The sequence below is a fragment of the Cyprinus carpio genome, chromosome A12 (genome assembly GCF_018340385.1).
Source record: "Cyprinus carpio isolate SPL01 chromosome A12, ASM1834038v1, whole genome shotgun sequence".
NCBI lineage: Eukaryota > Metazoa > Chordata > Actinopteri > Cypriniformes > Cyprinidae > Cyprinus > Cyprinus carpio.
The window spans coordinates 26,698,217-26,711,838 of record NC_056583.1 but is presented as its reverse complement, the minus strand read 5'-3'; the positions used below and the strand labels follow the sequence as shown (position 1 = coordinate 26,711,838).

General features: G+C 35.7%; 1 pseudogene; it reads left to right on the top strand.

The window, feature by feature from the left end:
* Window positions 1–1,204: 1,204 nt before the first annotated feature.
* LOC122147090 lies at window positions 1,205–10,127 on the top strand (annotated as a pseudogene).
* Window positions 10,128–13,622: the final 3,495 nt, after the last annotated feature.

The window sequence follows — 13,622 nt, the reverse complement described above, 5'->3', positions numbered from 1 at the left end:
CCAACATTAAAAATTATACAAACTAGATAAAAGTTAGATAACTACTACTGCGTGACAAATGTGTCCCTTATGTGTTTTGCTAAAAAAGGGGTTTCTAAAGGTTCCAAAGGTTGGGTCTTAAATACTTAGACATAGACAAACCTAAAGACTAACTAAAAAAAAAAAATAATATATATATATATATTTTTTTATTTTTTTTTACAAATAAAATTTACATTAGATAAGGCAAACACACACACACACACACACACACACACACACACACACACACACACACACACCACACACACAAATGTTTTCCCTTCACAGCACAGTGGCAAAACATCCAGTCTGGCTAAATTATGGAGATGGTCATATTATGACTGAGGATTTGTGTGTTTCCTGTATAACTGAATGCCTTGAAACAATGTTCTTTTCCATGTGGTAAAGATAACGGCTCCACTTTAGCCACAAAAAGGCCGATTTTTGTTAGTCCAAAATTAAGCCCAAATGATCCTATAATGAATTATGTAATCTCTGCATTCACATTTTTTTTTTATTTTATTTGATTATTTTACAATATGTAGTAAATACTGACCTACAGTGTATAACCACTTATAGTTCAACTTTAACTGGTGATACAGGCATTCTAGAACTCGATTCTTGGTTAAAAAAATTATATTACATATAAATCTTCAATGTATTTTTCAGTTTGCTGTCAATATAGCAGGTCTACAATGCTTCTAAGGTTTACTATTTTTTACAGTTCTATAATCTTATCTGAAAATGATTGTGTTATTAAAATGCTAATCCGGTTCTCTGGACTGTCAGCAGCAACTTAACATTGTCTGAAAATTCTGGGAACAAGGTGGAACACAATGCTTCACTTTTATCTGGCACTGCTCTATTCTCTCTTTCTTCTATTCTTTCCACAGTTTTGTGCACTTTCCTCTATCCACTTGGTCCATTCTGACCCATTTTTTTTTTAGCAGGTTTCTTTTCTTTTCACTTTGTCCTTTTTGTTGTTTTCATTTCACCCCACACCCTCTTAGATGCATCCATGCTCCTCCTTTCGTGCATTTTTTTTCCCTGGCTCCTCATGGCATGCTGAGTTTGGGATGTGCAGGAGGGAGATGCCTTAAAAACGCTGGGACAGGCTATAACACTCTCGGAGAGGGCCCAGTCAACACAAAGCATCCTCAGTGCAGCCCAGCAGCGCTCTGTGGACCCTCATGTTTGGACCCGCCAAGATAAAGGTAGGAGACACATCAGGATCATTTTTGGGTTAGAAATTTACACTAGTACTGAATGCCATTTACTTTTTTTGTAATGGAAAGCAGCTCATCTTTGAAAAAACAAATTACATGATTACACATAGTGGCAAGTGCAATGATGTGAAACTTTTCAAGATGCCAAGGAAACTGAAGCATAGTGCAAAAACAACATGTTTGCTTGGACAATAACAGCCAGATTTAGACTGTTTTTCACATATTTTTTTGTCTTGACTTATTAAATTATTTCACTTTATCTGTTGTTGGTTGCTCACTCACTGAAATGTTTAGGGACATAGGTGTTTTATTTTTTAGGTTTGGCAGCATTGTCAAGATTGTAAAGTCAACAATACATTTTAATAGCAGGTGCAAGGCAAAAAGACACAGCTGGGTTGAATGTTATTAAATGAAACAACACTCTGGTGTTCATGTGGTTTTAATATTGCAAAGTAATTAATTCAATGTAGGACCATGGTAGATTTCATGGAGACAAAAGAAAACTTTTTTTATTATCTATGGAAAGAGTAGCACTGCCACAGGGTGTAGGAACCAAATCTAGGACAGGAATTCTTGAGGCATGCCCATCACAAAGCCAAGTTCACATTGCCTCGCATCTCCTGCAAGTGGGACAGAGTCGAAATATGACACGATCAAGAGCAGTGCTACACCAGATTGCTTTAACCCATACCAAATTTTCCAGACTATATAACAGAAGTTGTGTAACAGATTTCTCTTGCATAATTTAAAGTATACGGCCCCTCCTAAAATATTAATGGCAGCGGGCAGTGGTATTATCCCAGGGAATGGTTCACTCTAGTCAGTGACCAGTAGATAAAAATTCGACAATATCTTTTTTTTTTCACTTTCAAATATGTTGCATTGTGGAAGTAAAACAGATTGCAAAAGGTAAGTTGAAGATGAATGTTTTTTCCTCAGTTCAACTAAACCATGGAGGATGTTTAAGTTCAGACAAAGTGCCTTTTATGGGTCAAGGGTGAATCTGGCCTCAGTGTTAAGCCACACAGGCTTCAAAGTGACCGCACTTACTGTTTGAGCTTTGATGTCAGCACCAAACCCAGTGGTGTCTATTGGCTAGTTTAAAAGGAAAATGAATGGCCATTTCTAAAACAATGTTAAGCCCTCCAAGAAATTACAATGTAGTGTAGGATTCTGTGCCTGAATTGTTTGGGAAACTGTTCCTTACAGACACATGGGAATGTCCCACAAGGACTCACAAACTTAAGTTCAGAAAGCACACTAACATAATACTCTTACCGTTTCAGCAGTATACAGTATGTATAATGTGAAGTCATGTGATAAATGTATCATAGCTACTGGTTAGAAAATTTTGTTGTTGCATAATGCATACTGTTTCAATACTATTTTAATAAAATAGTGTGCAGTATACAATGTATACTAAGTATTCAGTAAGTGGCAAGTTAGTGTTCCATTCCAAACACAGTTAATTACATTCAGCTTGGTATTTGATGGTATATTATTGTGTTGGACAGCAGCCCAAGATTGTACTTATAAATTCAAAGCAATAAGACATTGAAACCAACCCATTTGTCACTTTATTTTTGAAAATTCAAATCCTGAAACTCTCCGTCATCTTCTTCTTCTTTCAAAACATACCTAGCTAAATGCTCAAGACCGAACAATCAAAAGGTAGGATCTAGTCTTTGTACATCCCCTTCCCATATAAGACAAGGGGTAGGAACTTGTTGGTACAGGTATGTGATGTTATTCAATACTTTGTTTGCAAACCGACAACATCGTTGAAGTCCACCCCCAGCAGTTGTCTGTATTTCAAAATAAGGAGAGGGGAAAATAACTCAATGGGACTGGGAAGACTGCTGGAGGCTTTCCACAAGGTTAAAATGAGCTTGATTTTCTCTCTCACTCTCTCTCTCTCTCTCTCTCTCTCTCAAAAAAAAAAAAAAAACTTTCACTCTTTACACTCAAATTACTTGAGACCAGCTGTGTTTCAAGTGCTTGTCCTTTCTGATAACACTAGCATCCGAATGAACTTGAGGAACTAACTGTAAGTTCACAAGTCAAAGAAGATTACTGCTATAATAAGATGTAAGTTTACTTTGTTAATACACCATGGTCAAGTTCACTTTCATTCCCTGAGGTTCATTCAACTTCCTCTGAAGAATTTATATTACCAAAACAGATGCAAAGAATTAGGAAGACTATAAATGTGAGAACAGCAGCAATGCTCAGGAGGAAAGGGTACATGGTAGATTGAACCTGGCCTATGGGAGCTTCCACTGTACATGACTAGTGACAGAAGCACAGAGTATTCAGTATGTGGTTGAAAGTAGGTCACTGGGGTACGTCACACACCCAAACCCACAAATGGAGACAGTACCTCATTTCTGTAGCCAAAGAGTCCTTATTTACCCCAGTGTTTATCTTCAGCTGGAGAATTTAGAAAAGCGTTACAGTGCACCTGGTGGGCCTCACCTTAAATATGATCCAGAACCAACAAAGTAAAAGGACAAAGAACTGGCCGACTTTTATTGAAGCTAGATTCAGCAGGGTCATTGACCCAAGACCACACACTTGTTTTCCACTGAGAAAATCCACCAAATCACCAACTTATAGATCATGTCACTGCACGCTAGCAAAATGGTGTAGGGACGACAAAAAGCACAGTGCATATTAGTAAATAGTTATTATGATTTGTCATGATAACACAATGGCTAAATGTTATGACACTTTAAGTGGCTGTTTGAGGTTTAGGAATGTGGGAAGATGGAAAAACCCTACATTATTTCCTTTAATGGTGTTTACGAAGTAGTTGATTATCATGATTATTAAAAAGGGGAAGGGTGTAATTTCTGGATCACTAGTGGCACCAAATGGAATTGGAATCTTTTTGATGTAAATACCCTGTTTTGTTTTTTCAAACAGTAAAATGCAAGTTATTACATTTTGTTTAAAGTTTGAGGAGTCAAGTAAAATGCTTCAATTAAACATTCAAAATACTACAGTACCAGCAATGTACGTTTATAAAGTAAATAGGGCCAACTGTGATTTCATGTGACTGGGTTACTTCATTTTTGGTACAAAAATGGCTTCAATGGCCAAATCTGGTTATGGTATATGACTAAAGAAAGCAGTCAAATGTTTATGCATTTGACTCTTGGCTCGCCGTTCATAGTTTCAGCCCTACAGAGGGTTCAGGGACTGAAAAATAGCAGTTGGATGCTTATGATTTGGAGCATGGTGTTCCCTGTAGAAGAAGGGAGAAAAAACACTCTTCGCTTATGTAATGCATTTAAAAAGGTCAGGGTACTTGTTGATTGAGCCAAGAAGACTGGGCCTGAACTAAAGAAGTACTCAGTGATGTGCTGAACATGTAAACATGACCTCAAGATCCCAGCATCGGCAAGAAGGAGAACGATTCTCATGCCAGGATGTCAGATGTGGGACTGTAAACATGGCTAAGCATGAAAATAAGGATAAAAAAGGGAAATACTGTAATATAAAGGAGTCCTTTTGAACGGATTGACTACCGATTATTTGAAGCCTAAAATACAGGAACCAGTCTATGAAAAAGAAATGTGAAGAAATGGGATAAAAGATAAAAAAAAAAAATCAAATTAACTTTAAGGGGTTTATTTTGATATAATGACTAGACCATAAAAGCATTTACACTGGGTTGCAAATAGCATATGCCACATTTTACACTAGAAAAAAGGATGGTCAGATGATACCCAGGTGAACACATCATAAGCTTATGGAGGATTACAAGTGCACAACCTCAAAGCGCTGCCCTAAAACTGCTTTGAACTTCAGACTGCAGTGAGTGATCTGACCTCTTCTTACATTACATAGATACACTCAGAACACAGGCTTCGTCTGAGTGAGTTTATTAAACAGTGGGACGTAGCACTTCATTCTTCAACATCATGATTCGAGACGGGTCAACGCAGTGTGGAGGGGCCCAGAAAATCTTATTCATCTCAGTATTATGTGCAGTCTATAGTTTTAAATACTTTATGGGATGTTTGGATTGTGCATAGTCAACATACTACATACTGGATAATCATGTGAGTGACCATATCAAAATATGTAGCACTCGGCTCAAAAACACTAAAATATAAAAAATGAAACATGTTTACACTAATAATAACTGGATTACCCATGCTATCTACATAGACCAAACACTCTGCAAAACATTATTAAACAATATCAATGATCACAGACCATGAAACCACAAGCATTTTTATATGCTACTGTGTGATCTACTGTGCAATTATTTTGTGCGTGTCATTTCCTGTGCTGCACTGCACAGCTGGACACTACAAAACTAATATGATGACAGCTTATAATCTAAAGTTGTTCTTTCTCTGTTACATTGCACATTTTGTACACGTATCAATATGCTTCTACCCCATAAAACAATCATTATTTATTTTGTTTATTGTTGATCTTACCATAATTATTCCACAATAAGTAATTGAGTCAGTGTGTCAAAACACAGAATGGAACATCATTTAGTTTATTTCCAAGTTTAAATAAGATTTTACATTTTCAGCATGGCTTAAGACTGTTGGGCCTCACATATACAGTATATACACATTTTATCCTGAAATCTTCATGGTGGAAAAAAGACAACTAGTCAGGCCATGGTATAGGGATAGCTGTTTATGATCGTTATTACACTCCATATGGACTAACTGTTTTTATAGAAGAATGTTGATGGTAACAGTATTTGTAATCTGTTATAAGTAGATGTGTTTTGACTCTCGCCACAATAAGCTTTTGGAACACATGCTGGCCTTGACTGGTGCTTGTATGGGTTGTTAAGTATTTTGGATAGCCTAGCATTTAGCTGCAGCTACCTCACAAAATATGTGGGCTCTTTTTCCACTGGGCTCTTTTTTCAACTTTTTTTTAGTATGTTCTCAAGCACATAAATTTGAAAAAGGCATACAAATTTGCCTGTAAGTAATTTTGATTGCTGAAGCAGTTGATCAGATCAGATCAGATCAGATCAGTTTCTACTCATATACTGTAGCTAATCATTTAAAAGTAGTTAGCTACTACTTGCTGTAAGTGTAGGATAAAAACTATCACAGCGACAAGAGTGACAGCCTTAAAGGGATACTCCACCCCAAAATGAAAATTTTGTCATTAATCACTTACCCCAGGAGAAAACCAAGAGGCTTGTGACTGTCCCATAGACTGCCAAGTAAGTTACACTGTCAAGGTCCAGAAAAGTATGAAAGACATCGTCAGAATTGTCCATTTGCCATCAGTGATTCAACCGTAACTTTATGAAGTGACGAGAATACTTTTTGTAAGCGAAGAAAACAAAAATAACGACTTTATTCAACAATTCCTTTGTCAACAGTCTCCTCTGTGTCTCTCCATATCACCGTATGCTCGTATGCTGCGTATGCTCTTCTGTATCAGCCGCGCCACAAGGATGCGCTGTTTCTATGTGTATTTAGCTTTGATTTTAAAGAAAACAGCACATCCTTGTGGGGGTGTGCGTAAGTGATTAATGACAAAATTTTCATTTTAGGGTGGAGTATCCCTTTAAACTTGAAGAGATTAACTAATTAAACCAGCAAAAATCCTACCTTATTTAACTGACTCAAAAAACATAGTTATGAACAGCAGCATTTAACTAAAATATTTCAATGTGACAATAAAACTGTTAATGCCCCTGCAAAGATTTAAATGAACTAGCTGAACAAAACCTGAAAAAGAATTTAAATCACTTACCAGTGCTACATATGAAAAAAGAATTGTAGGTTGAAGCATTCAATCTATTCTGCTACTTTTTATAAAAAGTATCTTGTTACTGGAAAAGCTACCCATACCAACAGGCAGAACTGGCCTTATAAGACTTTCTATTTAGTTTAAGTGAATTTTTGGCTCAAGTCTTGCTTCATTAAGTGTAATACTTTCTGATAATGATTTGATCATTAGATGCCTTTCTGCCTCATGGTTTACAAACCCAATTTCAAATGGGCTGAGCCGTGGTGTCATGTGAAGGAAAAAAGATGAAATAGTGGTTTAGTGTGATTGCCAATTTAAAACAGGACAATAAATTCCAAGATATCTTTGTCATTGGTTTCATAACTTTTCAGGCCATGTTTTCATGTTTTCTTTATAACACAGAGATTTTCAGTTCACACAAAATGTTGTGGGTACCTTTCATTAGCTTTCACTACTTGATTGTTGGTTATGAAAATCCACAATAATGGATGGATTTCTACCTAGCTTTGACCCGAAAACAATTTTATTTGTTGCTATCATAAGCCGAACACAAGAGGCTGAATAACAAAGCTGGTCATTTGCTGAAACATAACATCAAGAATAATACTGTCATGTTGTAACACAGTGCTCCCATTATGACCCTTACCATCCAGCACAAGGCCTAAAGATTTATTTATGTGACATTTGACGCTCAAAGTAATTTAAAATTAAGTGCTTGCATACTATTTCTGTAATACACTTATATAAGTAATATTTTTTTTTAGTTTCCTTGATGTTAAAGTGTTGATTTTCCTGTTCAGTTAACATATTATCTTTATTCATATTAATTTATTATAATTTATTTTATTGTTATTGAAATCTAGATATATACACTACTGTTCAAAAGATTAGGGAAAGAAAGATTTTTTATGTTTTTGAATTCTCTTATGCTCTCTAAGGCTGCAATTTTTTTAAATACAGTAAAAACAATAATATTTTGAAATATTATTACATTTTAAAATAACTCTTTTCTATTTCGAAATGTAATTTATTCCTGTGATGGCAAATCTGAATTCTCAGCAACATTACTTGAGTCTTCAGTGTTCTTCAATCATTCTATGCTGACATTTCTTATTATTGACAAACATTTTTTATTATTATCACCATTTGATTATTATGCTAGTTTTCAACTTTTATCCAAATAATGAGTTAATTCTCATCTCAGATGCTGGTGTCGAGCCTGGTACTACTGATGGTGGTGTTTGTCAAATGGGCTGAGCCGTACATTGCACAATACCGGGATGCAGACCAAGACACATATGAGCCCAGAGAAAACAAGAGATCCCCAGAATACTACAGAGATGGCAGGTATCTATCTATCTATCTATCTATCTATCTATCTATCTATCTATCTATCTATCTATCTATCTATCTATCTATCTATCTATCTATCTATCTATCTATCTATCTATCTATCTATCTATCTATCTATCTAATCTATCTATCTATCTATCTATCTATCTATCTATCTATCTATCTATCTATCTAATATATCCTCTTGTGAATCTAGTGGAACTGAGTGCAGGCGGTGCTGTGACCCTGCAGAGGAGGCCCCACAGTATGCCAGTCCATACCCACACTACAATATTGTGCCACAGATAAACATCACCATCCTAAAAGGTACAAAATATGTCAAAATCTACTTCAAAAATTTTCAGGCTTTGAAAATATGTAAACTTCTTCCATTTTAAGGGTAACTGTGGTACAAAAGTTTACATTTACAGAACAACTAACATAATCTGTTGACTCACTTTGACTGTATACAGTTGTTTGGGTCAATGTTAGTCTTAGCTAAATATATCACTGTCTGTGAATGATATAGGCCTGGTTAATCACAGGCTGCTTCTGTGGGCAGGGAAAAGGACAAACCACCACAGAAAGTGACTTTATGGGCCAAACTGTCACAAACAACAGAAGAAAAATGACTGTGAGATTGGCGCCATATTCTATACAGCACTCCAATCTTAACTTCACACACACAAGACCATTAGAGAATCATAATTTTTTTAATTATTTGATGTTTAATTATACACACTCCAAAGCTTGACCAGCACATGAAGTTTCAGGAAGCAAGACATGATAAATCAGAGATTAAGAATGTAATGTCCTTTTTAAATGATCATAGTAAAAACTTTAAACCAAATTGAACTTTTCACCATTCGTTACTGCATTCCTTCCCCTTACAGGGGAGAAGGGAGACACTGGTGAGCGAGGACTTTATGGGGAAAACAGGCAAGTCTGGGCAAAAACCGGACCCCGAGGGCCCCATGGTGTGAAGGGAACAAGGGCAGCATTGGTGCTCCTGGAGAACCCTGTAAATCCTACTACGCTGCCTTCTCTGTGGGCCGCAAGAAGGCCCTACACAGTAACGATTACTACCAGACCATGATCTTTGACACAGAGTTTGTCAACTTGTATGGCCACTTCAACATGATCACGGGCAAGTTCTTTTGCTATGTCCCCGGCATCTATTTCTTCAGCCTGAATGCGCACACTTGGAACCAAAAGGAAACGTACCTGCACATGATGAAGAACGAACAGGAGATGGCCATCTGGTACACTCAGCCCAGCGATCGCTCCATCATGCAGAGCCAGAGCCTCATGCTGGAGCTGGAGAGGGACGACCAGGTGTGGATTCGGCTCTATAAGGGCGAAAGAGAGAATGCTGTGTTTAGCGATGACTTTGACACCTACATCACCTTTAGTGGTTACCTTGTTAAGGCAAAGTCAGAAGGTTAAGCAGAGCCAATTTATGGACAGCAGGGATTTATGTAACAGTGTCTATTAAATGAGATGCAATTTCTTGTTACTCTTTTTTGTAATATATTTTTAACAGTTTTACATGGTACTTCAGGAGGAACCTTGGTTTATCTTTATGATCCAAAACTGTAGTGTCCTGTGTGTCTGACCATCTTTAACTTTGTTACAGAGGCTGGTGCTACTTGACAAATGTGGTAAAGGTTATTGCGCTAGTAACATTTAAAACAATACAAATCTGTATCTACAATCAAAAAAATTATTTTTAAAGACATTATCATATATATACATATAAAGACAACAGTATCATCATTTTAAAAGAGATTTTGCACAATGTTTATGGATGCCTTTTCATGTGTAGATAGATACATTAGCCATCATTTAACAGATTACTTGAAATGATCATATTATATCTATTATATTATAATATATATAAATCAGTATTAAATTGGTTCTAGAAAATGGAACGCGGTGCTATAATTATAATTTAGGATTAATTCAAGAAATAATGCAAATTCAGTTAAACAATAAAATCATTAAATCAGAAGATGATGAAGTACTATCTTTTCAGAAAAGTTTAATTAATACCAAATAATTTATTACATGAAAGAAAAAAAAACAAACAAACAAGTAAACTGAAACAGTGATGTATGACAAATATTTTGGTAAATAAATATTTTTATCATTTAAAGTATTGTAGAATGAGAAAATAGGCTACTTAGTCTGTGCTGCAGACAGCTAGAGTAACTATGATAAATGATGATACACCTTGATCTCTAAAAGTACTGTATTATAAATGTTAAATTTGTATAAATGGATGCACCGGTAAGACTTCATGGTCATATCAGCGAATAAACACAACTATATTGTGGATCTGATGACAGTTAGACAAATTGATGCTTTGAAACAGAGGTAATTATAAGACTTTACTTAATAAAAATATGTTCTAGTTTTGCATAAGGTCTCTATAAAATAACTGAACTATTAGCACTTAACAAAAGCTCTTTATTTTAAAAGCTTCTGAAAGAACCATGGTCAACCGCAAGTTTCTATAAAAACACTAACAGGGGCTTCAGCAGGAAGCACATTTATTATTACTGTTAATGTGTAAATACAAAATTGTCAATTTTGTCAGCCAGTTGAAATCAGTGACCTAGAGGTCATAGTTCATTAATGTTAAAAAGCTGCAATGAATGAGAGCTGCTGTAAAACGTTCACTTATTTTAAGAAATAATCTTTTTAGACTAGGTGCTATTGCTTGCTATGTCATCATTATTGCAATTTTTTCTGTTTGTGTTTTAACCTTTCTGATTGTTATTTATGCATCAAATACATTAATAATAAAAAAAGCAATTCAGTCAGTCCGAATGTTATTGAGTTTTAATTTTTAATTTACAATATTTTGATAATTATTATCATTAGTAGTAGTAGTTGTAGGTGGTAGTAGTAGTAGTAGTATTCTGTCTGTAATGTGCATTAAATTCACACCGTGGATGTCTAAATCTTTACAAGAACACAGACAAACACACAGCACTGTCCCTAAATCCAACAAAGCAGTATTAAAGATTAAATGAATTTAGTGAATAATAGACACATATTCAAGTAGTAACAGATTTCGGTCACCTTCAATGAACTGTAGCTGTTCATATCAGTTCAAAATATAGAAGACAGAAGTTTAGACATAACACTGAAGCCATAGAGAGAGATAACAGAGTTTGCTAACCTGTTATGCTGCATTGACAGATTAGGTGACCTTGCTTTATTTCAGCAGCTGTTCAGATCGGAGCATAATGCTTTTAAGAATATCAAAACAGAAAAGATTAGACATCACCAGAATGAATTTTGGTAACATGAAAGCCATTCTGTGTGAAATAAAGGGTGGTAACAGATTTCAGTAACCTGTTATGCTGCATTGTTGAATTCAGTCACCGTGCTGTATTTCTGAAATTGTTCACACCTGTGCAAAATGAATTCAAGGATATAAAACAGAGGAGGTTTGACATCACCAGGGTATCACCAGGGTTAATTTGGGTAACATTAAAGGGATACTGTACCCCAAAATGAAAAGTTTGTCATTAATCACTTACCCCCATGTCGTTCCAAACCTGTAAAAGCTCCGTTCGACTTCGGAACACAATTTAGGATATTTTGGCGCAGATGATTAAGAAGAGAAAAAACAACATACGAATAAATTCATAAACACAGATTACATCGCTAACAAAAGTGTTCCATTGCACATCTGATGGCAGAAAAGTGTTCCTGTTGCTTCATATAACCCAGATTGCACATCTGATGGCAGATGGAGTATTCTGACGACGACTTTCATACCTTTTATGGACCTTGACACTGTTATTTACTTGGCAGTCTATGGGACAGTTTCAAGCCTCCCGGTTTTCCAAATATCTTAAATTGTGTTCCGAAGACGAACGAAGCTTTTATGGGTTTGGAACGACATGGGTGTAAGTGATTAATGATAAAATTTTCATTTTGGGGTGGAGTATCCCTTTAAAGCCATTCCATGTGAAATAGAGAGGGGTAACAGATTTCTGTAACCTTTCATTATGCCTTGTCGGATTCAGTGACCCTGCTGTATGTCTGTGTCTGTTCACATCAGAGAAAAATGATTTCTAAAATATAAAACAGGAAGTTAGACATGCATCATGAGAAAATGTAGGTAACATTAAAAGAAATGTAAAAATCTTTCCACAGTAATTATTTATTAGTAAATAAAAATACTTTTATTTTGCATATTCTTGTACATGGTTTTGTAATACTTACCATACAATCACCAAAATATGAAATAAAATATTTGTAATTCTGACAGCCAATTAGAAGATTTAGAGAACAGAAGAACAGAGATTAGAAGAATAGAGAATATGACACAATGACATATGATACTGTTTTTTAACATTTCTTTTATGATACTTTCCTGGCCTTTTTGGAATTGTCAGCATAAATAACAATCCACTTTCCTTGTATATTAAACAGAAGCTTGAAAATCCTGCTAAAAATGTGCTTTTTTTTTTTTTTTGGTTTATAGAAGACAGAAAATATGGGGGTTGGAATGAAACTGGGCATTAGTAAACGATGACAAAATGTTCATTTTGGGGGCAATATATTTCTAAACATTCAGCAGCAGCAACTCCTAGCCTGTCTGCAGAAACAGTTTTGCAGTTTTGTCTCCATCTTGTGATTAAACTTGACCAGTGTCGCAGTTTTTCTCCGATTTATCTCTCCTGGATTAAATCATGATGTCAGCATAAATGAGAGAGTTATCCAATCTCTAGCACTCGCTCCCCCTGGAAACCTTTTACTTTTACTGTCTAACTTGCTGATGGTGAAGCAGTTTACATAATTAATTACAGTTTATAGTATACACAACAGTTTGATTCTTTCTCTGATACAATTTTGTGAGTAAATAAGTTTCCAGGACATTTTCAATTGCTGTCCTTATGGGAATTTATGTGGTCATTCAAACTGAATAGAATTAATTTGAGATAATGATCTGAATACGCTACAGAAAATGACTGTATCAAGAGTCAGCAGTCAACCAAGAAAGACTCACTAGAGATCATTTTAAATTCAATTTCCAATCTAGCCAATAGCAGGGCTATTTTGTCTACAAAAACTACAGTCATCAGGATCTAGTCTGATTGCAGCTATAAAATGCATCGACAGGCAATGGATTCAGAGTTTGTCCTGCCCCCATTAAAGAGCACAGAGGTAAAATGCTGATGATGTGTGCTGCTCTTGTAATGGCTCTTTATCTGGATGGGCCATCAGATGCTGCTAGGGAGGCAGGGGGTGTTTACTCAGCAGGCGCACGCTCTT